Genomic DNA, 24,734 nt, shown 5'->3' with positions numbered 1-24,734 from the left:
ATTTTTCGAAGTTTCGAGCTAGCAGTGTACAACCCGAAATTCGAATATTAGATCGAGTGATTTTTAGCCGACACGACCTAAACAAGAATCGAATATCTCGTTAAGAGTAGCGTAACGAGAAAAAGATGGGCGAAAACGGACATCGGATGCAGAAGTTATGAGGATTTAACGGACCAATCCTGTCCCGGCCTGTTAATAATATAAAATTTAAAATCAACTCAAAATTAGCCGACGGAGTCTAAACGAAAGTTGTAGAGTAAGTTCCCACCTTCGCGTGGATATAAAGAACGTCGAAAACGGAGCTCGTATGCGAAAGTTATGATTTTTAAAAGTCGGAAAGTGAATTTGCGAAATCTGTTGTGAGGGTGATGACGTGGCTCAATCAGGGCCGTCGCTTGCTGATCACGCTTCGCTTCAGATTTACGACACGTCGCTTCGCAGTACGCCCCGCGTCCGAAGAGGTTACGCCCCGCGTAGGTCTGATCTGATCGATCCGATGGGTGCAAGACAGTTGGGTCCGAGCTGGTGGTCTTATCCGAGGAGTACGCCCAGCATACCCTCGATACGCCCAACGTAATGACCGATGCCTGGCCCTATAAATAGATGTGCGAGGCTGCCATTGTTCTTCACTCCAAATCCACTTCTTTCTCTCACTAGTTTCTCTCTCTAGCTCATCTAAACCCCCCTAAGCCCTAGTTAAACCCCTTAGCTCCCGAGGGAAGCCCCGAGAAAAAGAGCCTTTCGGTTTCGAAACGCTGCTCCAATTAAGTTCCGGTTTTCGATAAAATTCGCTGTAAGTTTGCTACGCTTACGCAATTTTTAATATAGCTTTCAAATAATTATAGGAATGTTATTAGGTCCTTAAAAAAATTATTTGGGCTATTATTATGAGTTATATTGAGTGTTATTAATGCTTATATAATAATAATAATAATAGTCAGACTAATTAATTTGTCGCGGTTATCGTTAGACTAAACCCTAGTGATATTGGTACTTGGTTTTATCGAAGGAAAGTTGTTTTGAGAATATCGAAGCGCTGCCCGAGTGCTGAGTCACCACCTTTCAGGTGAGTGCATAGTTACTTTCATCTTACACATAGATATGAAGTATTTTATATAAACTACGTGCTATGTGTGCATATTATCTGAATACTTGTTGTCTATGCTGGATGAACGTTTTATACATGTTTTAAAGGATTTAAACTGTATACGTATTTTATATATACGAATATGTTGGGTATGAGATGGGTAGATGAATGATGAGAGATATAAGATGATGTGAGTATACATTGGCAGCTATAGACTTAGTGCCTATTGGACAAACACCGGTAGCTATGGACTTAGTACCTGTTAGACGTTGGTAGCTATGGATTTAGTACCTGTTAGGAATTGGTAGCTATGGACTTAGTACCTATTAGTTGGACGCTGGTAGCTATGGATTTAGTACCTGTTAGGAATTGGTAGCTATGGACTTAGTACCTACTAGATGAACACTGGTAGCTATGGATTTAGTACCCGATGAGTAGACTATAGCAGCTATGGAATTAGTGCTTTACGAACGAACATTGGCAGCTATGGATTTAGTGCCAGTCCTATAACCCTGGAAGTAAGAGGCTTCGGAATAAACGAATGCAGGATAGATGACTCTTAAGTTAAATCCTTAAGAGTAAAGAAGATAATGGGGATGGGTAATTGGGTTGATTGCTTGATTGTTTAAACATAATAATTATATTATTGTGGGTTGAAAACCCTATGTACTCACCAGGTTTCCCAACCTGACCCATTCAGTTTATTTATATCACAGGTGACGATATGAAGTGACATTACACTAAGAGATTTAAAGAGATGTAGATCACTGGTGTAAACAAATGTAAGTTCTGTTTATGCTTATGTTTCTGTATTAACGATGACATCCCAAACGTTTTAAGATGAATAAAATACGTTTCTTCGAAAATGTTTTAACAACGTATTTATCGTATTTTTCTGGAAACAAATTCCGCAACATTTTTATTAAAAGAACTTTGATTTTTATAAAGCATAAACAAAATCGGTCTTTTCTGGCCGTGAAAATGGGGATGTCACATATTGTGTGCAAATATTAAGTCAATTCATGCGTAAGCCTAGGAAGTCTCATCTTCAAATTGCTTTCAGGCTTCTTATATCGTAAGTGTAATTAAGGCAGATGAATTTCTTTAGTTAACTCAAATAATTTGAATTTTTTGGATATGTTGATGTTGATTGGGCAAAATGCTTAAGCTCAAGAAGGTCTATTATAGGGTATCAAGTTTTTATTACTGAATCATTGATTTCGTGGAAAAGTAAGAAATAGTAGATTGTTTCTCGATTTTCTATTGAATTTGGATATAAAGCTGTAACATCCCAAAAATACGAGCCAAAAATTTCATTTTTAAAACATGTACTTAGCGAAACATTAGGAATAAAACATTCAACGATCATATCATTTCACAAAAGATAGTGCATGTCTGGAAAACATTTTTATAAAACATAAAAGTGTCAGAGTACAAATCCCCAAGAAGATCTCATGATGCGGAATACAAGCAAGTGTGTGATGTACCGCTACCGCGCCAGCTCCTTCCCCTTCGAAGAAGAGGTACCTGAAACCAAAACTGAAAACTGTAAGCATGAAGCTTAGTGAGTTCCCCCAACATACCACATACCATACAATCACATAACATACATATATTGTCAGGCATATCTGGGTGCCGGACCTACCCCTTCGGTCCTCTCGACCGGATACTGTCTAGTATATCTAGGAGCTGGCCTCCCCTTCGGTCCTCTCGACCGGATACTGACCAGTATATCTGGGAGCTTGCCACCCCTTCGGTCCTCTCGACCGGATACTGACTAGCATATCTGGGTGCTGGTCTCCCCTTCAGTCCTCTCGACCGAATATTGGGGACTATTTCACCCCTACTACTACCACATAACACATATATCTCATAATCTATCTAACATGGTTGGGCATGACCGCCCCTTCGGCCCCATCGACCGGTATACGGGGGACTATCTCCCCTACTGTCACTAGCACATAGCATCATATCATACTAGCACAATAACATATCACAGGTAGTAGCAACCCTAGATGAATATCACAGAGACAAACATCTATCATACATTCCTACTGGTGGGTCGGCATTGTGGCCGTAGACCCACCGCTACTGGAAGGTAACTCACCTCAAAGTAGCCGCTGATCTACGTGGGAACTGACTGTCTTCTGCTGCTGCTGCTGCTTCGGAAATCCTCCGGCTATAATTCCCACAAAACCCTTAGTCAAATACTGCTAACCGTCCTCAGGGTAAAATGATCATTTACCCCCAACCAAACCAAGAGTCAAAGTCAAAGTCACTGCCAGTTGACCCGACTCGCCGAGTCCTTATCCCTTTGTCTGACCATAAACCCGTCTCTACTCGTCGAGTTAGGCATTGACTCGACGATTTTTCCTTCTAAACCAAAGGCCAATAGTCCTTCATCCTACTCGCTGAGTTGTATGAACAACTCGCCGAGTTCATCTTCATCCGAAGAACACTCTATGCTGGGACTCGCCGAGCTGTATGAACAACTCGTCGAGTCTGTTTTTGAGGCAAGAAGATTGCCTTGAACTCGCCGAGTCATGGCATTGACTCGCCGAGTTACTTCACGAGTGAGTCTGGCTTCCGACCCACTGAGTCACACCCAATGACTCACTACACCAACCCGTAAATACGAAAAGGGGGAAAAATCGGGGACTCGCGACTCGAATCGCCGAGTCAGATGAACGACTCGCCGAGTCGGCCACATGCAAATACTATACACGCGACTCTGCTTGAATCCAGCTCATGCCAATCATAGATCTGGGTTTCTAGGGCCTGATTAACATGTAAAGTTTCCAACTTTATGTGTAAATAAACACCCATGAGGGTTTTAGGGCTTAAAATGCACCAAAAGAGTAGATCTAGGGCTTTCATGCAATATGGCTCCATAAAGGTAGTAGATCCAAGCTCCTGGAGCTTAATCATGCCTAGATCTGGAGGCTAACAACTTATTACAACCCACAATGCACAAACAAGCTTGGGGAAAGGCTCAAGAAGGACTTTCATGGAGCTACAAAGAACAATAAGCATGAAAAAAGAGGGAAACTAAGTTATACCTCCAGGAAATCACTGAGATAACCCAAATATGTCTGGCCTCCTTCTTCTCTTCTTGATCCACACTCCTTCCCTCAACAAATCTTTAAGAAAACACACCAAAAAGCTTCAAACTCACAAGGAACAAGGCTTGAACGAAGTATAGAGCTCTGACGGTGAATGGGGGCGAGCTTGGGGGCGTATAAGAGTGTTTAAATAGGGTGCAAACCCTTGAAATTTAGGGTTTCATCAGACAGCGGGGACTCGCCGAGTCGCCAACTTAAACGTGTTCCAGATCCCATCTCTACTCGGCGAGTCGGACCTATAACTCGCCGAGTCCAAGGCTAAAAATGAAAAACACTAAGATAAATTTTACGTACCAGGAACCAGGTGCTACAAATCTCCCCCACTTATTTTAGACTTTGTCCTCGAAGTCTGTTGCTCGATCCTGAAACAGCTCGGGGTAATGCTCCATCATTTCTTCCACCGGCTCCCAAGTCCACTCGGACCCCTTTCGGTGCTGCCATTACACCTTAACTAATTCCACTCTCTTGTTCCTTAGATCCTTCGACTTCCGGTCGAGGATTGCGACTGGGCTCTCAATGTAATTCAGGCTGTCATCAACCTGTATATCCTTTAACGGCACCACCGCTGAATCATCCACGAGACACTTCCGCAGCTGGGAGACATGGAAGGTGTTGTGGATCTGGTTGAGCTCGGCTGGCAGATCCAACCTATATGCCACCTTGCCCACCGGGCTACAACCCTGAACAGACCAATATATCTCGGGCCCAACTTGCCCCGCTTCCTGAATCGAATGACGCCTTTCCAAGGCGACACTTTCAGGAGAACCATATCCACGACCTGGAACTCCAGGTCTGATCAACACTTGTCGGCATAACTTTTCTGCCGACTCTGCGCAGTCTGAAGCCTGCTCCGAACTTGCTGGATTCTCTCGGTCGTCTTGAGCACCACCTCGGTGCTCCCCATGACCCTCTGGCCAACTTCACCCCAACATATCGGGGTCCTGCACCTCCGACCGTACAACATCTCGAATGGAGGACGGTCAATGCTCGCGTGGTAGTTGTTGTTGTACGAGAATTCAGCCAAGGGGAGATAGGTATCCCAGCTACCACCGAAGTCTAGCATGCATGCCCGCAACATATCCTCCAAAGTCTGGATGGTCCGCTCATTCTGACTATCCGTCTGCAGGTGAAAGGCGGTGCTAAAGTGCAAACGAGTGCCCAACACATCATGAAACTTCTTCCAAAACCTGGAAGTGAACCGCACATCTCGATCTGATATCACTGACACTGGCACCCCGTGCCGCGCCACTATCTCCCTGATGTAGATATCGGCCAACTTTTCGGCCGAGATACTTTCCTGAATCGGAATAAAATGGGAGCTCTTGGTCAATCGATCCACGATGACCCAAATCGAATCTACTCCTCACGCCGTTCGGGGAAGCTTTGTGATAAAATCCATCGTAATATCCTCCCATTTCCACAACGGGATGTCCAACGGCTGCATCTTGCCGTGCGGTCTCTGATACTCGGCCTTGACCTTCCTGCAGGTCAAACACCGCTTGACGTACCACGCCACATCCCGCTTCATGCAGGGCCACTAATAGTCTTGGCGAAGATCCCTATACATCTTCGTCGCCCCTGGATGAATGGAGAATCGGGATTTGTGCGCCTCCTCCATCAAGATCTGGCGCACGCCTCCATGATACGGCACCCACACCCTACGGTGTAGTGTCAATAACCCTCGGCTATCATAATCGAAGGAGGTGACTTGACCCACTATTCGCTCACTCTTCCGATGTTCTTCCTTCATAGCCTCCTGCTGAGCTTCCCGAATCTGCTCCAACAGGGGAGTCACCACAGTCATCCTCATGCAAATATCCCTGATCGACGCTGCTTTGCGGCTAAGCGCATCGGCCACCACATTGGCCTTCCCTGGGTGGTAAAGGATCTCGCAATCATAATCCTTCACCACGTCCAACCACCGACGCTGCCTCATGTTCAGATTCGGCTGATCCATGAGGTACCTCAAACTCTTGTGGTCCGTGTAAATGGTACATCGAACCCCGTAGAGGTAATGCCGCCAAATCTTGAAGGCGAAAACCACCGCCCCCAACTCTAAATCATGCGTCGGGTAGTTCGCCTCGTGAGGCTTCAGCTGCCTCGAGGCATAAGCAATGACATGCCCCCCCCTGCATCAATACTATGCCTAGGCCTGAGATCGACGCATCACAGTACACCACAAAATCCTCTACGCCCTTGGACAGGGCTAAGATCGGCGCCTCGCACAATCTCTGCCTCAGAATCTCGAACGCTGCCTGCTGCTCAGGCCCCCATCGAAAGACCACGACTTTCCTAGTCAACCGTGTCAGGGGTACAACTATCTTGGAGAAATCCTGAATGAATCTCCGATAGTAACCTGCCAATCCTAGGAAACTCCGAATCTCGGATGGAGACTTCGGAACCTCCCATCTCATCACGGCCTCCACCTTGGCCGGGTCTACTGAAATACCGTCCTGGTTGACGAGGTGCCCAAGAAATTGCACCTCGCGCAACCAAAACTCACATTTGGAGAACTTGGCGTACAAACTCTCCCTCCTCAAGGTCTCCAAAACCTCTCTCAGATGCTCCTCGTTCTCCTCCTGTGTCTTGGAATAAACCAATATGTCATCAATGAAAACTATCACATATCGATCCAGCATCGGCCTACACACGCGGTTCATGAGGTCCATGAACGCGGCAAGAGCATTGGTGATCCCAAACGACATCACCACAAACTCATAATGGCTATAACGCGTCCGAAACGTGGTCTTCTTTACATCCTCCTCCCTGACCCTCATCTGGTGATAACCGGAACGCAAATCGATCTTGGAGAACCAAGAAGCTCCCTGCAACTGATCAAAGAGGTCATCAATCCTCGGGAGTGGGTAACGGTTCTTCACCGTTACCTTATTCAGCTCCCGGTAATCTTTACACATCCGATGCGACCCGTCCTTCTTTTTCACAAACAGGATCGGGGCTCCCCAGGGTGAACTGCTCGATCGAATAAATCCCTTGTCTAGAAGCTCCTGCAGCTGCGTAGACAACTCCTGCATCTCGGGAGGAGGCAACCGATAGGGTGACTTGGCTATCGGAGCTGCACCAGAAACTAGGTCGATTCTGAACTCCACCTGACGCTCCGGAGGTATTCCAGGAAGCTCCTCTGGGAACACATCAGCGTAGTCTCGCACCACTGGAACCTCGCTCACTGTTGCTTTACCCGCCTCCAGGGTATCCATAACATACGCGACATATCCCGCGCAACCCTGCTAGAGGTAGCGCCTAGCTCTTGCTGCTGAACATACTGCAGGTCCACGCTGTGGCCTCTCGCCGTGGATCACCAACTCTCCCCTACTCGGGGCCCTGATCCGCACTAGCTACTGTGCGCAATCTATCACCGCCCCATTAGGGCTCAACCAATCCATGCCTATAATCACCTTGTTCCCCCGCAACGGGATGGGAACCAAATCCACCAAATAGCACTCCTTAAATAACCTCAGAACACAATCCTTGAACACTGTTGATGCTCGTACCGATCGATCATCGGCAATCTATACCTCTAAAGGGCAATCCAACATGCCCGAAGACTCAGTAAACCTCTTGCTAAGTGCAAGGGAAACAAATGATCGGGTGGCACCCGACTCAAACAACACCTGGACAGGAATACCGTTCACATGGAACGATCCTAATGCATATACACAGAGCACATATCAATAACATAACATCACAAAAATAAAGTAGAGGGAAAGAATCATACCCGTCACCACATCGGGTGCGGCGCGTGCCTCCTCTGCCGTCAGCTGGAACGCCCGGCTCCTCACCACTGGAGCCTCTGCCTTGCCCTGTCGGCCATCAGTAATCTGCAGGGTAGCTGGAGTCGGCGCCTTAACCGGCGCTGATGCTGTTAACTGGGGGCAATTGGCCTTCTTGTGTCCCCTCTGGTTGCAGTGAAAACACAACAACTCCGATGTCTGAATCACAGGTGCAGGGGCGGTAAAATCCCTGCTGAAGTGCCCTAACTTGCCGCACTTGTAGCATCCTGACGATCCCAACTTGCACGCTCCCTTGTGCGTCTTGCCGTATTTCCTGAAGTGGCCCCACCCCTGTTGGCCTTTTGGCCCCGCATCTGATCCCTTGGGCTTCTTCCCCGAAGCCCCCATAACATGCCCCTCCTCCGCCTTCCTCTTCCAGATGTGCTCCAGATCTATCTCCCTCTCCCTTGCCCTGGCAATCATAGAGTCCAGGGTAGGGCAAGCTGAAAAACTGACATGCTCCCGAATATCAGCTCGTAGCATATCATGATAGCGGGTCCTCCTCATATCCTCATCACCCGCGTACTGGGGCACCAGCAACGCCCTCTCCCGGAACTTGGCGGTGATCTCCGCCACAGTCCCCGTCGTCTGTCTCATATCTAGGAACTCCCTGGCCAGCTGCTAAAGCTCGACAGCCGGCACAAACTCTGCCCTAAACCTGGTCACGAAGTCCGACCAGGTCATAGCCTCGACAACCGAGGCTCCCAATGAGTCACCAACGGACTCCTACCAATCCCTAGCTCGATCTCTCAAACATCCTGCTGCATATCTCACCTTCGACCCCTCAAGGCAGAAGCTAGTCAACTGTGCAGACTCAATGTCTGCAATCCATCGTTTGGCAGCTATGGGGTCCTTCGCCCCGTGAAAATCCGGCGCACCACTGCCCCGAAAGTCCTTGAATGACAACGTGCGAGATCCTGACTGGCCAGATGCCATGTCGCTCCTGAATGCTTGGAGGCGATCCTCCATCAACTCTAATATCCCTTCCTTGATCGACCCGAAGATAATGGGGGTCGACTCAAGGATGCCTATGGTGATCTCAGACGCGATGAACTCGCGTAGCCCCTCATCTACTGGCTCGGAACCTGATCCCGAACCCGATCCCTCTCCTGTATAGCCAACTGCTGGCCTCGAGCGTAGTACCACCATTATGAAATACAAAAGAAATAACAACTGTTAGCGATACTGATACCTCTGGAGGGATCACACCTACTACAAGTTCCCTGGTCTTATCTTAGCCTTCCTCGATTCGGGTACAGATCCTCTGCTTTCAGTAGTACGGGCCTGTTGGGCTGAAGTTTTATTTTGATGTTGCGTCTTTTGGGCTCGTTAGTTTAGCCATGTATACTCCGGTTTGGGCCTGTCCAACCGAGAGCCTTTTATGTATTGTATATAAGTTAATGCTTGCATGCATATTAGGTTAACGATTTTAGAGAATAACGAGATAGAGGTTAATATTTTTAGTGCTTAACGATAGTAATTTCAAGGTTTCTTTAATCGTTCTTGTAACCTACCAATCCTCTACAGTTGATGTTCTTAATCGAGCTCTTCTGAGGATTTTGTTTTAATCATTCGACTCGTTTGATTCAATCTTGTCTTGTTCTTTTTATTGCGTTCTTACTGTTTTTATATTCATATACTTGTTCAAGATCTAATCGATCTTCATAGATTAAAGGTTGTTTTAATCCCATCAATTGGTATCAGAGCAGGAGGCTGTGTAATCGATACACATCTTTTCTGTGAAAAAGATTTCCATTAGGGTTTTCCGCATTCATCAATATTTATTGAGCCGTCATATTAATTGACGTATCTTGATATTTATTGTTTTGCCCTAATCTGCTTTATTACAAGTCTGATCTTTGAACAGGTTTTTACGATCTTAATGGACGCGACGCAATCAAACCCTATTAATATTTCCAACAGCATCGGTTCGACGACAAAGATTCCAATCTTATACACCCATGACTATGAAGTATGGGCGCATCATTTTGAAGACTACGTGATTGGATCAGAGGATAATGGTTACCTCATATGGGAAGCCATCATCAATGGACCGTTTTCTCATTCTGCTACGTCCAGAATCATCAAGACACAAAAAGAGTACAATGATCTGCTAAAGGACGTGAATGATATTGCACAAGATGAAAAGGACAAATTCCAGTGCAACATTAAGGCGTTAAGGTTGATCAGATTCGCCCTTCAGTCCGATACATTTAGATTGGTTAGCTCATGTACGACGGCAAAGGAAGTTTGGGATAGACTTCGTGAACTGTATTCTACAGACGAGGATCTTGAACATTCTATCCAAACCTTGCTCTTATCTGAGCTTGGTGAATTCAGGCAAGGAGCCGAAGAAACAGTGACCCAGACATTCGATCGCTTCAATCATCTTCTCAGCAAGATGATCAAACACGATATTGAAAGGAAGCTTATCGAGCAGAAGGTTACTTTCTTGAATGGATTAAGGTCTGAATGGAGAGCAGTGGTTTCCACAGTCAAAGCCCATGAGCAGTTTAAATCATACTCTTTGGCGAAACTAGTGGGTATTCTCAAGTCCCAGGAGAAGATTGTGCTGCAAGAAAAGAACGTCGTTTCGAGTCTTGGTTCGTTGGCTCTCCTATCTAAAAGTAAAGCTGTGATGGAGGATGAAGACCTCAACTTGGAAGAATATGATCTCATATCTGAGGATTATGCCATGATGGTGTCCAATCCCAAGAGGTTCATAAAGAAGAGATTCTCCAGCAACAAAAACCGAAACTGGCAAGGGAGTTACAGTTCTGAAAAGATGAATAATGAACCGAAGGCTGAGGATCCTAAGAAGGAACCGAAGGCAGATGGCGATTCCGGAGTAAGCTGTTTCTACTGTGGTGGCAAAAACCACTATGCTAAGGACTGTGTTCTTAAGAAGATGGCTGAAAAGGACGATGGAAATGATGAGGAAGCCGTGCTGCAGAAGAGACTGGATGAGTTGAGAAAGAAGAAGTCTACCGCTAACCCTTCTATTAATGCTCTTATTGTGCAGGGTTCGGTTAATGACGATGAGTTCGGCAGCACAGAAGTTTGGTCTACCGACTCAGAAGACGAAGAAGTGAGGAAGCCTACCCATGGAAAGGCATACGTGGCTAAGGAGGAAAGCAGTGGAGGAAAATGCTTCATGGTGACTGACGTATCTCAAATGAGGGGATACAACACCGATGGTGGAAGCGATGGACCGAAGGTACAAGAGGATATGTGATTTACGGCCAAACCACTCAGCCAGCAGTTCAATGAGCTCGATGAACTGATAAAGAAGGTACAATCTGTTTTTATTTCATCTAAAGTACCACCATCCTCATATGAGAAAGAACTAAAAAATGTTAATACAAGAATTTCTCATTTAGATAGTAGCTTAACTCAAACTCGTGTCACCAATTCTAACCTAACTGATCAATTAAGCAGGGTGGCGTCGAAGAGTGAGGAGCGGCGAATGTGGATTGAGTTAAAAGAGTCGGAATTAGTTAAAGTTAAAGACGAAAACATTTATTTGCAGAGAGACAATTTAAAATTGTTAAAACAACGAAATGTGTTTTGTTTAATTGCTAAACATTTATATTCTAATATTACTCAGCTTCACTTGGATTGTGAAATAGGCCAAAAGATCCATCGCATGATTTTGCCCTTCCTAGAGTTCAAGGAGGATGAAATCGATGCCGAAGCCTACAATTGTGAGAGTGTGATATCGTCTGATGATGTCAATCCGACCTACATGTATGGACTGGACAAAATTGAGTCCTTTATTAAATCCAAAGACCACAAGGACATGCTCAAAAATCTTTTGGATGAAAATGACAAACTTAAACTGAGAACCGAAACCATGCAAAAATTTGACTCTTTAAACGCCAACGTAAGCTCAGAAAACAAAATTGATGTTGAAAATGCATCTGAGCTTAACGAGAACGAAAACATGAGTGAAATTTCTGTAGAGGACATGGTTGACTGCTCAGAATTTGTTAAAAGCGAACCTGAAAACCACAAGAATCTTATTTCTGAAAATTCAGTGGAGTTCGCTCGATTGTCTCAACAAAAGTCCCCGATATTAGTTGAAAAAGCAGTTGTGTATCAAAAGGTCAGGACCACTCCGAATCAAGTATACAAGGTGACTGGAGTAACCGAACATCAAACAGCTGAACTCACAGCTATTGTTAACGAAGACAATGCTGATGGCTGCGATGAGTACTTCTGGGAAGCTCCAATTGATAATGCACACGAAACCGTTGGCTTATCTGAAAGAACCTCTTGGATGAGCAAAGGAAGATACATCCCTGAACCTTTGAACAAGCCGGATAATTTCAATGAGCCAAGCACCAGTGGTACGAAAGATATTCCTCAGAAGGATGATCGTTCGGCAAAAGAAGACATACCCTCTACTCCCTCAGCTCAAAGTGGAACTTCAACAGACATTCCCTTTGCTCCCTCGGCTCAAAGTAAAACTCCTGAAGTTCAAAAGGAACCAGCCAAGGAGAAACCGAAAACGAAAGCTAATGTTCATCATCAACCTAAGCAGATGAGGGATAGGAAGATTGAAAGGAACCAAAGATACAGGAAGAACCTTTCTGAAAGGAAACAATTCTGGCACTCCCAGAATGCATACTACTCACACCAAGACAAGAATCTGAAGTATGAAAACAATCCTGTAAGAAAGCCTGAATGTTCCATCAACCGAAAATCAAGGTTCGGTTCACAAGAGAATACCAACCGAAGGCAAAGGTTCGGTTCACAAGAAAATACCAACCGAAGGCAAAGGTTCGGTTCACAAGAAAATACCAACCGAAGGCAAATGTTCGGTTCTAAAAAAGACTTCAACCGAAACCACAGGTTCGGTTCCAAGAACAACTCCAACCGAACGCAAAGGTTCGGTTCTGAAGTCAAAAGAGAACAAGACTCCAAGGCCAGTCCCTCCAATGATCAAAAGCAAAAGGGTCACCTAGAGTCACCAGCCAGGAAGTCCTCTCAATCCAAACCCTCTCATTCTAATTCTTCTCGTCCTTCTACTTCCACCGATTCATCTCCATCTTGCTCTAAAGCTAATTCCGCTTGTTCTCAAAAATCTCATTCGTCAGCTGAACAAAAGGGAAAGCAGAAGGTCAATGAATCCAAACCAGAGTCCAAACCGAACTCACCCAATCCTAACAAAATAAAAGTCTTTACCATTAAAAAGAAAGATGAAACAACTCTCATAAAACGAACATATCTAGTTGACATCTCTCTTACTATTCCCGTTCCCATGAAAAGCTCACATGGACCCAAGAAACTTTGGGTTCCTAAATCTGCTTAATTTTTGCAGGTTATAAGTGACGAGCAGTTTGACGAAGAATGGTACATCGATAGTGGCTGCTCGCGTCACATGACAGGGAGGAAAGAGGAGCTCAGGGAATACATATCTCTTGCAAATGGTGGCAACGTCAAGTTTGGAAATAACTCTTTCGGCACCATAAAGGGATATGGAATGATAACAAACGGAGACTTCACTATAAGGAAGGTGGCTTATGTGGAAGGACTCCAACACAACCTCATCAGTGTATCTCAGCTTGTTGGAGGTACAGGTCTCAAAGTCTCATTCGATGATGAAGGTTCTGAAATCATAGAGAAAAAGACAAAGAAAGTGATTCTCAAGTCAGAGCGAAAGGGTGAAATGTTTCCTCTAAACATGAAACCCATCAAAGGAAACCCAACTATATGCCTGTTATCAAAAGCTCAATCCGACGGAAGCTGGTTGTGGCACCGAAGACTCTCTCATCTCAATTTTAAAGATATCATCCGACTTGTCACTGGAGGTCATGTCAGGGGTCTTCCATTGCTCAAGTCAGGGGTCATGTCAGGGGTCTTCCAGCTATATGCCTGTTATCAAAAGCTCAATCCGACGAAAGCTGGTTGTGGCACCGAAGACTCTCTCATCTCAATTTTAAAGATATCAACCGACTTGTCACTAGAGGTCATGTCAGGGGTCTTCCATTGCTCAAGTTCGACAGAGAGCATTTGTGTGCTGCATGCGAAATGGGGAAGCAGAGTCGTCAAAGTCACCCATCTGTAATCAACACAAAAGTTGTTGAACGACTCGAATTACTTCATATCGATTTGTGTGGTCCTTCGTCTATCGAAAGCATCGGTGGTAGCAAGTATATTCTTGTTATTGTTGATGACTTTTCACGATTTACATGGGTGTTCTTTCTAAAGCTCAAATCTGAAGCGACTGAAAAGCTGAAAGCGTTTATCAAGCAAATTGAAGTCCAACTCAAGAAGGTCGTTCGCAACATCAGGAGCGACAATGGTCTTGAATTCAAGAACAGGGAGTTTGAAGAGTTTCTTGCAGAAAAGGGAATTAGTCACAATTTCTCAGCTCCCTACACACCACAACAGAACGGAATAGTCGAAAGACGAAACCGATCTTTGTGTGAAGCTGCCCGAACTATGCTAAGTTTCGCTTCATTACCTCTTTATTTTTGAGCTGACGCTATTTCTGCTGCTTGTTTTACACAGAACAGGTCTTATCTCAATAAGCGATTCACGCTCACACCATATGAGATAATAAACAACAGAAAGCCCAATGTGAAATTTTTCCATGTGTTCGGCTCAAGGTGTTTCATCCTTAACTCTAAAGAACACCGCAACAAGTTTGACGTCAAAGCCGACGAGGGAATCTTTATGGGTTACTCGCTCACATCCAAGGCGTACAGGGTCCTAAACAAGCATTCGAGAAGGATTGAAGAGACATACTACGTGACCTTTGACGATAGCTATGTCAAAAAGCTACAGGCCAAAGAAGACACTGCCGGGGAAATCTTTCCTCAAACTGGCCAAGTCACAGTCTCGATCGCCAATTTATATGAGAAATTTCTGGAACTCTTTGACGAACCGGAAAAAGCTTCTCTCTCAGAAGCAGGTGCAGCTGACAACAAAGTTGAACATATGAAGCAAATTGTCGAAGATGCTGCAAGAAGAATGCATGAAGGAGAATCGCCCACTGATGAATCTCCATCCAACAATGCTTCAGTCGAGGGGGAGCCAAGCTCACAAGTCCAGGGGGAGCCAGGCTCTACAACTTCAACCGAAGGTCCTTCACCAACCGAAGGTGCCTCTCCAACCGAAGATACCTCTCCAACCGAAGGTGCTTCAACCTCTGAAAGTCCAACACCACAAGAAACCCCTGAACCTCATGTTTCTCAAGACTCATCAATTGAGGGAGAGCATAATGATATGACGCTTGATTACGATAGCCAATCTGAGCCAGAAGAAATGATCAATGCTGAATTAGACCCAACCTTTGATCCGAATTACCCTCCCCTTACCAAATGGTCCAGAGATCATCCTATCTCTCAAGTAGTTGGTGATGTATCTGAAAAGATTCTGACCCGATCTCAACTGAAGGCAAAACAGACATCCTTATTTTCAAAGGTTGAGTTTTGTATGTTTAACTCATTCGTATCAAAAGTTGAACCGAAGACAGTTAACACTGCCCTCGATCACTCTGATTGGGTTCAGGCAATGCAAGACGAACTGAACGAGTTTGAAAGGAACAAAGTCTGGCGCCTCATTCCAACTCCTCCAGATGCTTCGGTTGTTGGTCTCAAATGGGTTTTTAGGAACAAAATGGACAAGGAAGGTAATGTCATAAGGAACAAGGCTCGTCTGGTGGTAAAGGGATAGTGTCAGGAGGAAGGGATAGACTATGAAGAGACTTTCGCTCCAGTAGCTAGGCTAGAATCTGTTAGAATATTTCTGGCTTATGCTGCTCACAAAAATTTTGAGGTTTTCCAAATGGACGTCAAGTGTGCATTTCTCAATGGAGAACTCGAAGAAACTGTGTATGTGGAGCAACCTCCTGGGTTCGTGAACGAAAAGTATCCAAATCATTGTTATATTCTGGATAAAGCTGTGTACGGCCTCAAACAAGCTCCGAAAGCCTGGTATGAAACGCTTACAAAATTTTTAAAGATGTCTAAATTTAAACAAGGTTCGGTTGACCCAACCTTCTTTCGCAAAAAGGAAGGTAACCACCTTATGATAGTTCAAATTTATGTTGATGACATCATCTTTGGCTCCACGAATCCCAGCTTAACAGCTGAATTCAGAAAGCTGATGGAGACTAAGTTTGAAATGAGCTCAATGGGTCCAATAAACTTTTTCCTTGGTTTAAACATAAGACAGGGACCCGAAGGCATCTTTATTAATCAGGAAGCTTACACGAAGACTCTCCTAGCGAAGTTTGGCATGATGGGAGACTCAAAAGTCAAAGTCCCAATGGCATTCAGCACCAAGCTTACCCCATCTCTAGACAAACCGGCTGTCGATATCACGCTCTATCGTCAAATGATAGGCTCACTGATGTATCTAACTGCTAGCAGGCCTGATATCATGTTTTCTGTGTGTTATTGTGCTCGATTTCAGGCAAACCCACGCGAACCTCACATGCTTGCAGTGAAGAACGTCTTACGCTATCTAAAGCGAACTGCCTCCTTAGGTCTATGGTATCCTTCCAACTCAGGCTTCTTCGTTCAAGCCTATTCTGATGCGGACCTTGGAGGATGTGGACTCGACAGGAAAAGCACAAATGGTGGCTGTTAATTTCTTGATGGGAAGTTGGTCAGCTGGCAATCCAAGAAACAAACGTGTGTGTCGTTGTCTACTGCCGAAGCGGAATACATTGCCGCTGCATCCTGCACATCACAAGTGATTTGGATCCAAAGTCAACTTCGAGACTATGGACTCAATATGAAGAAGATCCCACTATATTGTGACTCTGAAAGTGCAATTAGGATCTGTCATAACCTAGTGCAACATTCCAAAACCAAACACAGAGCACTGCGGTATCACTTTATCAAAGATCACGTGGAAGATGGAAACGTCGAAGTTCATTTCGTAAGAACCACTGATCAACTGGCTGACGTCTTTACCAAAGCTCTTCCTGAGGCATCATTCAACAGAATATTACAAGGGCTAGGTATGATGGAATCAGAGTCAGTACCTCATACTACCTCTCAACCTCAAACGTAAGAAGCGAAACCAACCGAACGTTCGGGTTCGGTTGAAACCATGTGTCTCGCTCATCTCTTCAAAGGTAGTTTTTCTATGTTATATATTTCATGTACAATTTTGTTTTTCTTTGTGTTAAAAGTATTTTTATCTTGTATGTCTAAATTCCTTGGTTTCTCAAAAGTTTACAAAACCGAAACCTACCGAAGGTTCGGGTTCGGTTTTCCAAAATTTTGTGGAACCGAAACCAACCGAAGGTTCGGGTTCGGTTTTTCAAAATTTTGTGGAACCGAAACCAACCGAAGGTTCGGGTTCGGTTTTTCAAACTTTTCTAGAACCGAAACCAACCGAACGCTCGGGTTCGGTTTTTCAACTTTTTCCAACCGAAACCAACCGAACGTTCGGGTTCGGTTTTTCATATTCTTTCCAAAGTTTTTCCAAAGTTTTTTTTTTAAGTCTTATTTTTTCCTTCTTACTTATTTTTTCCTTATTTTTCTTTTATTTTTTTTTTTAAATCACAAAAACTCCAAAAATATTTTTTTTTCATTCTTATATTTTTTTGTGTTCGTTCGTTTGTGGGAATATATTTGCTAAACTACTTTAGTGTCCCTAGAAGCATGCTGCTGTATGTGTCCCAAGCCTCATAAGATTTTGAATAATAGCCTTAATGACCTGGTATCCACAAACCTTGTCTTCCCAATAAGGCTAACCCATTTATTCTAATCGTGAGCTACCTCACTCTTTTCTCACATGAGTTAAGAGTTTTCTGCTTGGTCCTTATTTTCGCAGCAGAGGTACTATATCTTCTTACACCATCTCCATAACTCTTCTCCACTTCATTCGTTTCATCAACGTAACCCTTGAGACTCTCAGAAATTACCACTGAGGTTTATGGTTACACAACATCTGTGTTTATGATCTTAGTTTCGTGTCACTACGAGCTGAGTGAAACCCAAAATTCAACACCCAATGAATTGACGGTGAACAATTAAATTGCTCAAGCATTCACTAAAGGATTGACGAATGTACCCTAATGAAATCTCAAATTTTCTTTTGTGTGATTCCTATGAAATCGTTAAATACCATAACATTTCTTCCCTTGGGATCCAGTTTTTAATTCTTTTTCTGAGATTTTATACTAATCCAAGCCAATACAAAATAAATTCCTACCTACTTGTTCAACAGGCTACACCGGTCTCACAAGTACTTTGTTCACTTTCTTTCTTATATCAAGAATAGAATTGATGAATCAAAGCGAAACCACCCTTATTTAGTCTAATTAAAAGAAGCCTTTCAACATTTATTAATAAGTGTTTGATCGTAATTCAACGGGATTCCACACTAACACTTTGAGGTCTCTCTTGACCTTGAAGGAAGAGATTCGTGCCCGGGATCATCAGTTTCGTGTCATTATTGGCATCACAAAATATCCTTAAAAGAATTGCTTTATTTCTTTTTCTTTTACACTCTTTGCACGAAAATCTTTGATTTTCCCAAATTCCGTTGCTAATTATTTACAGGTTGAATTCTACTTTCGTGGTTAATTATGGAGCTGTGGTAAAAAACAATCCACGTGGCAATTTAATTCAAAATGGCGTTTAAAAGGGATAAGACGAACGGATGCCGACTCGGCGGGAGATTAAAAGGATTGAATTTCAAACGACAGTAAAAAGTGGGCGCGTGTGAATGTGAAACGGCCGCGCTTTTACTGACACTTATGGACGCGTGTGCGATATCCAAGCGTCATCACTCTGGCACTAAAGGGGCGTGTGGAAATGGAAATGGTTCCTCTCTCTGAAACGGCGCTTGTTGGGTAGCGTGATCCTAGGAATCTAACACTATCTTTCCTACGTGATCATTGCATAGAAGATATGAAACGATTTTTCTCTCTCCAATCCCTCATTATAAAAGGCAGTCTACAACACCATTTACCTTTTTACTGCTTCCGGATTTTCTAAAAGAGCAAAAACCTCCAAAGCGCTTCACTGTTCATCTTCTTCTCCAAACCTGCAACAATGGCTGAATCTTCTTCTGTTCATGCAACCTCACAGATTCTTCCCATCCGACCCCAACAATGTCTTGTCATTGATCTTAACCCACTGGCGTACGATTCCTACATGTCGCCGGTCATAGAATGCTTGAAGTACTCCCAGCTTGCTCCTGCACTCTCACGCATTGAAACTGTACCAATGGTGGCCCTATCGCAGGTCTACGCGACGGCTTACTACGACAAGGCCGTTGACAGGGTATTTTTCGAGCTTGCAGAACACAAGACCTCCGTTTCACGACAAAGGTTCTGCACTATGCTAGGGTTTGCGGTTGACCCTTCGCGAGTTCATCCGGAGACTATTCCGGTTGGGATGCTATTTAGCATGTTTTACAACATGGGATACACAGAAGTTCTCACCTCCGTCCCCAAGTTTAAGCAGTCTTGCCTGCCGCCACAGTGGAATGGCCTATTTACAGTCCTTTTCAAGGGTCTGTCAGAGAGGAGCTCAGGATCTGACGGTGCAAGTCGTCTCTTCCTCTCGATAATGTATGGGGTATACAACGGGATAAACCTAGACTATGGGTTTGTCCTATGGCAACAGCTCATTCAGAGCCTCTCTTCCTCATCCCGACACTCGGAGGTGTCGTTGGCCCGGTTCTGGATCTTGATAACAAGATGGGCCATGGACAAGTTTAATATTCCAACTGCTGATGGTGCATCGATGTCTTCTATTGGTACGTTCCATACCAAGAAGATCATCGTATCAGATGCATCGAAATTTTTCTTCATTGGCTCCATCCCGGAGACAATGTATGCAGATGTGCCCTCCGACAGCAGACTGATCAGAACGATCAAGGAGTTTAGGTCAACTGGTCCAAGGGAACTGACACCGGACATGCTAAGATCGATTCATGATGCCGACAAACCGGTGGGCAGGGGCAAAAAGGCAGAGAAAGGGAAGCAAGTGTCCAAAGCTCCAAGGGGACCTTCTCCCAAAAAGAGGAAACAACCGAAAACTGCTTCATCCCCACAGCTGAAGCGAAGGAAGACCCAACAGAAGCGAAAGCTAGTTATTCCCTCCTCTCCAAGCGAATCTGAGGGTGGAAGTTCGGACTCTGAAGGATCTCAAGGAGACGAATCTCCTCAACGAGGCAACACACCACCTCGGTCCCCAACCCCAGAGATGGAACTTCATCAATCTCCAGTTCCTTCACCTCCACACACCATTCCTACTTCCATTCCCACCATAATCCCCCTACCACTATTCCACCAACATCTTTCCCTATACCACCACCCATTTTCACAACTGCAACCGAAACACCACCAGTAACCGAAACCCCACCCGTAACCGAACCACCACAAACCGAAACCCATACAACCGAACCTACCCATACTCAACCACCACCCAAAACTACCCTACCCAATACTCCAACCACAACACCCCCAGCTTCACCACCCCCTCCATCTCCAGAAAATGCCTCTGATGGAGACGATACTTATCTTGGCGGGGAACACATGAACTTTGATTCGGTCTACTATAGTCCGTTTCAAGTTCAGAGTGACGAGGAGGATGATGCTCCAGTGACAAAGAAGCATATCCGAGAGCTTAACGAGAAGGTTGATCTACTTCTCGCCTCCTCTTCCAACCAGCAGTCATCTCTTTCTGAAGCTGCCCTTCAGAAGATTGTTGACGCCTTCTCAAGGGCTCAACATGATTCGGTGGCCTCAGCAACTGCTGCAATCGATGCCTCCACCTGAGCCTGTGAGGCAGCGACCGAAAAAGTCGATAAACTATTCTCCGAGGCTTCTGTCCTGCTGAAGTCTTTGCAGGAAAGCGCCGACGCCACGAAGACGACTTTGGAACCAATCGTTCAACAATTGGCCAAGTTTGTCTCAACGGAGTTGCCTTCGTTCGCCACCCTACGCCAGACTATAAGCGACGACAACTCGGCACTTCGTGCCTCCATCGATGCCCGCCTGGCTAAGCTACAAGAGGATCTTGCAGCTGAGAATTCTCTGATGGACGTTTTGGCGAGCAAAACAACCGCCCTCAAGGTCAAGAGCATGGAGCTTTCCAACTCACAACAACAATTGGACGCTCTTCGATCCGAAAGGGAGGTGATCAGATCTTGTGTTTCGGATGTCCACGCAGCATTATCTAACATCCTTGAAGCACACGATCCTATTCTCAATCACTCAGTGAGGCGCACCCTTGCTGAAAAGCTATCTCCGGCCATGGACCTTCTTAGCAAAATCGAAGGCCTTCCGAGTTTCGTGTCCATTCTGAAACAAGGGGGAGATGAGAAGAAAGGATCGAAACCACCTCCTTCCTCCAAAGCTACTCACACAACCGAACCACCCTCTGCTGATCATGCTTCAGGTTCAGGTGTGAAGAACAAGGGTAAAAACATAGCTGAGGAAGATGAAGATGAAGATGAAGACAGGGAGACCATTGCTGACATGTTAAAACGAAAGAACAGTTGCAATGCTGATGATGATGCCAGTCGTGTGGCGCGAGAGGCTGAAGAAGCCGAACGTAAGCAAAAAGAAGCCCACGATCTCCTTGAGAGCCGAAAGCTGCTCTTCCCTGCCTGGACCAGGGAACGTATGATAAAAGAGGCCACAGAAACTCCAAGCATATTATGGCTCGAGCCGGTTATATCATTCGACTGCAACAACACTGTCGATTCGCAGTTCGATATGCCGCTGACTCGAAAGGCGTTCATCTTCCACGCCTTCTCTAACATTTTTGAAGTCCCGCATCCGAACGATGAGCTTGACAGGGAGCTCATTGACTTCTATCTGGAGGCCGCTCGCCCTCAATACCTTACCTGGAGCGCCCAGAAGATTATGAACGTTCGGGTGCTGAAGCCTTATGCCGTGGGGAGATTCACAAACGTTAGGTTCAAGCTCATTCGAGGATCTGCAAGAACTGCTCATATTATCTCCCTGGCGGATCTGTCGAATCTAAATCCTCATGATTGGATTGTCCTGTACAATATCCTTTTGACTAATGAAACCGAATATGGTCCCATCATAGACCATGTCAAAAGGATGTTAGCATGCTACATCATGGAGGTTGCCCTAATGGATCAGGAGGTTGCCACAGTCTTCAAGAAGAAACCGAAGATAGCTCCTGTGGGATCGGCCAGTGATCTCAACAAAATGCAAATGGGCAAGATTGATCCGAGGCGAAACTCGGTAATGTTCACTAGAGCCGAAGGACAGAAATGTCTCTTCGCTTTAGCTGACAAACACCTTTACACCACAGCTTGCTTGGAGCACGTTTTATCAATTATCAAGCGGTGTAAAGAGAATTCGGCTGATGATGTCAAGTACTTCAACGACATGATCAATTGGTACATCCGATTTAGACAGACCATCCTCTCCATAACCAAGTGTCTGTTTAGCACCGTGAAGAAGAAGGTACCTGCTTCAGCTGCTGGCCCAAGTAACAAGTGAAGGTCTCGCTCCAAATTGACGCAAAGGGGGAGATTGTTGGGCTGAAGTTTTATTTTGATGTTGCGTCTTTTGGGCTCGTTAGTTTAGCCATGTATACTCCGGTTTGGGCCTGTCCAACCGAGAGCCTTTTATGTATTGTATATAAGTTAATGCTTGCATGCATATTAGGTTAACGATTTTAGAGAATAACGAGATAGAGGTTAATATTTTTAGTGCTTAACGATAGTAATTTCAAGGTTTCTTTAATCGTTCTTGTAAACTACCAATCCTCTACAGTTGATGTTCTTAATCGAGCTCTTCTGAGGATTTTGTTTTAATCATTCGACTAGTTTGATTCAATCTTGTCTTGTTCTTTTTATTGCGTTCTTACTGTTTTTATATTCATATACTTGTTCAAGATCTAATCGATCTTCATAGATTAAAGGTTGTTTTAATCCCATCAGGGCCCATACTACCTTCCACATCTATCCGTACCTTCTCCAAGGACTGCCTTGACTCTACCAGGTTCCTTTCACCACCGCTGATCTCTGCTACTCTTATCCTAGGCTTACCCTAGGAAATCTCTGACTCCACCCAACCTAGTCATTAGCTGCTGAAGGTCTCTTGGTGATGCCAACTAGCTATTACCTGAATACAATCACATGCGACGAGGCTTGGATAATCCTTCGAGTAAGGGACTCATCCCTACAACGGTTAGGACTCAAACAAGAGCTACGCAATAGGGTCAAATCTATCACTCTGAGATTATTCAACCCTGATCACATGTGACCTTAACGTATTCACCTAATAGCTAACTTCCATCACTCAAAGCCCACATAGCACAAAGCAAACAACATTTGGACAAAAGGAAACAATCTTAAGCAACTCTATCCTCGTAGAGAAAAACTGAACAAGCATACACTGCTAAACTCGTACTATCAGGCATAACCTAAACTGGCTATCCTACCGCTGTCTACTCAATTCTAGCATGCAACTTTTCATACACTGAAGCACATAAAGCAGGCACATAAGACTTCACTCCTAGATCCTTAGTCCTATTCTAGCATACTGTTCTATTGAAACTGATAAGCATAACATAAGCTTGTATGGGTACTTTGGGGAATACTTACTTGAGCTTGGCCGGTCGCGCACATCACACACTTTGTTCTTTCTTAAAACCCTTTACTTAGCCTTTTAGAAAACATTTTCTTTTTCCAAAATCTTTTAATCCCTCGATTTGAGTTCAAACACCCCTGAAGGTGTGTCCGAATCCCGCAAACCAGGGCTCTGATACCAGCTTGTAACATCCCAAAAATACGAGCCAAAAAATTCATTTTTAAAACATGTACTTAGCGAAACATTAGGAATAAAACGTTCAACGATCATATCATTTCACAAAAGATAGTGCATGTCTGGAAAACATTTTTATAAAACATAAAAGTGTCAGAGTACAAATCCCCAAGAAGATCTCATGATGCGGAATACAAGCATGTGTGTGATGTACCGCTACCGCGCCAGCTCCTTCCCCTTCGAAGAAGAGGTACCTGAAACCAAAACTAAAAACTGTAAGCACGAAGCTTAGTGAGTTCCCCCAACATACCACATACCATACAATCACATAACATACATATATTGTCAGGCATATCTGGGTGCCCGACCTACCCCCCTTCGGTCCTCTCGACCGGATACTGTCTAGTATATCTGGGAGCTGGCCTCCCCTTCGGTCCTCTCGACCGGATACTGACCATTATATCTGGGAGCTTGCCTCCCCTTCGGTCCTCTTGACCGGATACTGACTAGCATATCTGGGTGCTGGTCTCCCCTTCGGTCCTCTCGACCGGATACTGGGGACTATTTCACCCCCTACTACTACCACATAACACATATATCTCATAATCTATCTAACATGGCTGTGCATGACCGCCTCTTCGGCCCCATCGACCGGTATACTGGGGACTATCTCCCCCTACTGTCACTAGCACATAACATCATATCATACTAGCACAATAACATATCACAGGTAGTAGCAACCCTAGATGAATATCACAGAGACAAACATCTATCATACATTCCTACTGGTGGGTCGGCATTGTGGCCGTAGACCCACCGCTGCTGGAAGGTAACTCACCTCAAAGTAGCCGTTGATCTACGTGGGAACTGACTGTCTTCTGCTGCTGCTGCTCCGGAAATCCTCCGGCTATAATTCCCACAAAACCCTTAGTCAAATACTGCTAACCGTCCTCGGGGTAAAATGACCATTTACCCCCAACCAAACCAAGAGTCAAAGTCAAAGTCAC

Source organism: Lactuca serriola, chromosome 7 (assembly GCF_051521515.1).
Source record: "Lactuca serriola cultivar US96UC23 chromosome 7, Lser_US96UC23_V15, whole genome shotgun sequence".
Classification (NCBI taxonomy): Eukaryota; Viridiplantae; Streptophyta; class Magnoliopsida; order Asterales; family Asteraceae; genus Lactuca; species Lactuca serriola.
The sequence above is the reverse complement of the archived record's forward strand: the minus strand, read 5'-3'. Positions refer to the sequence as shown.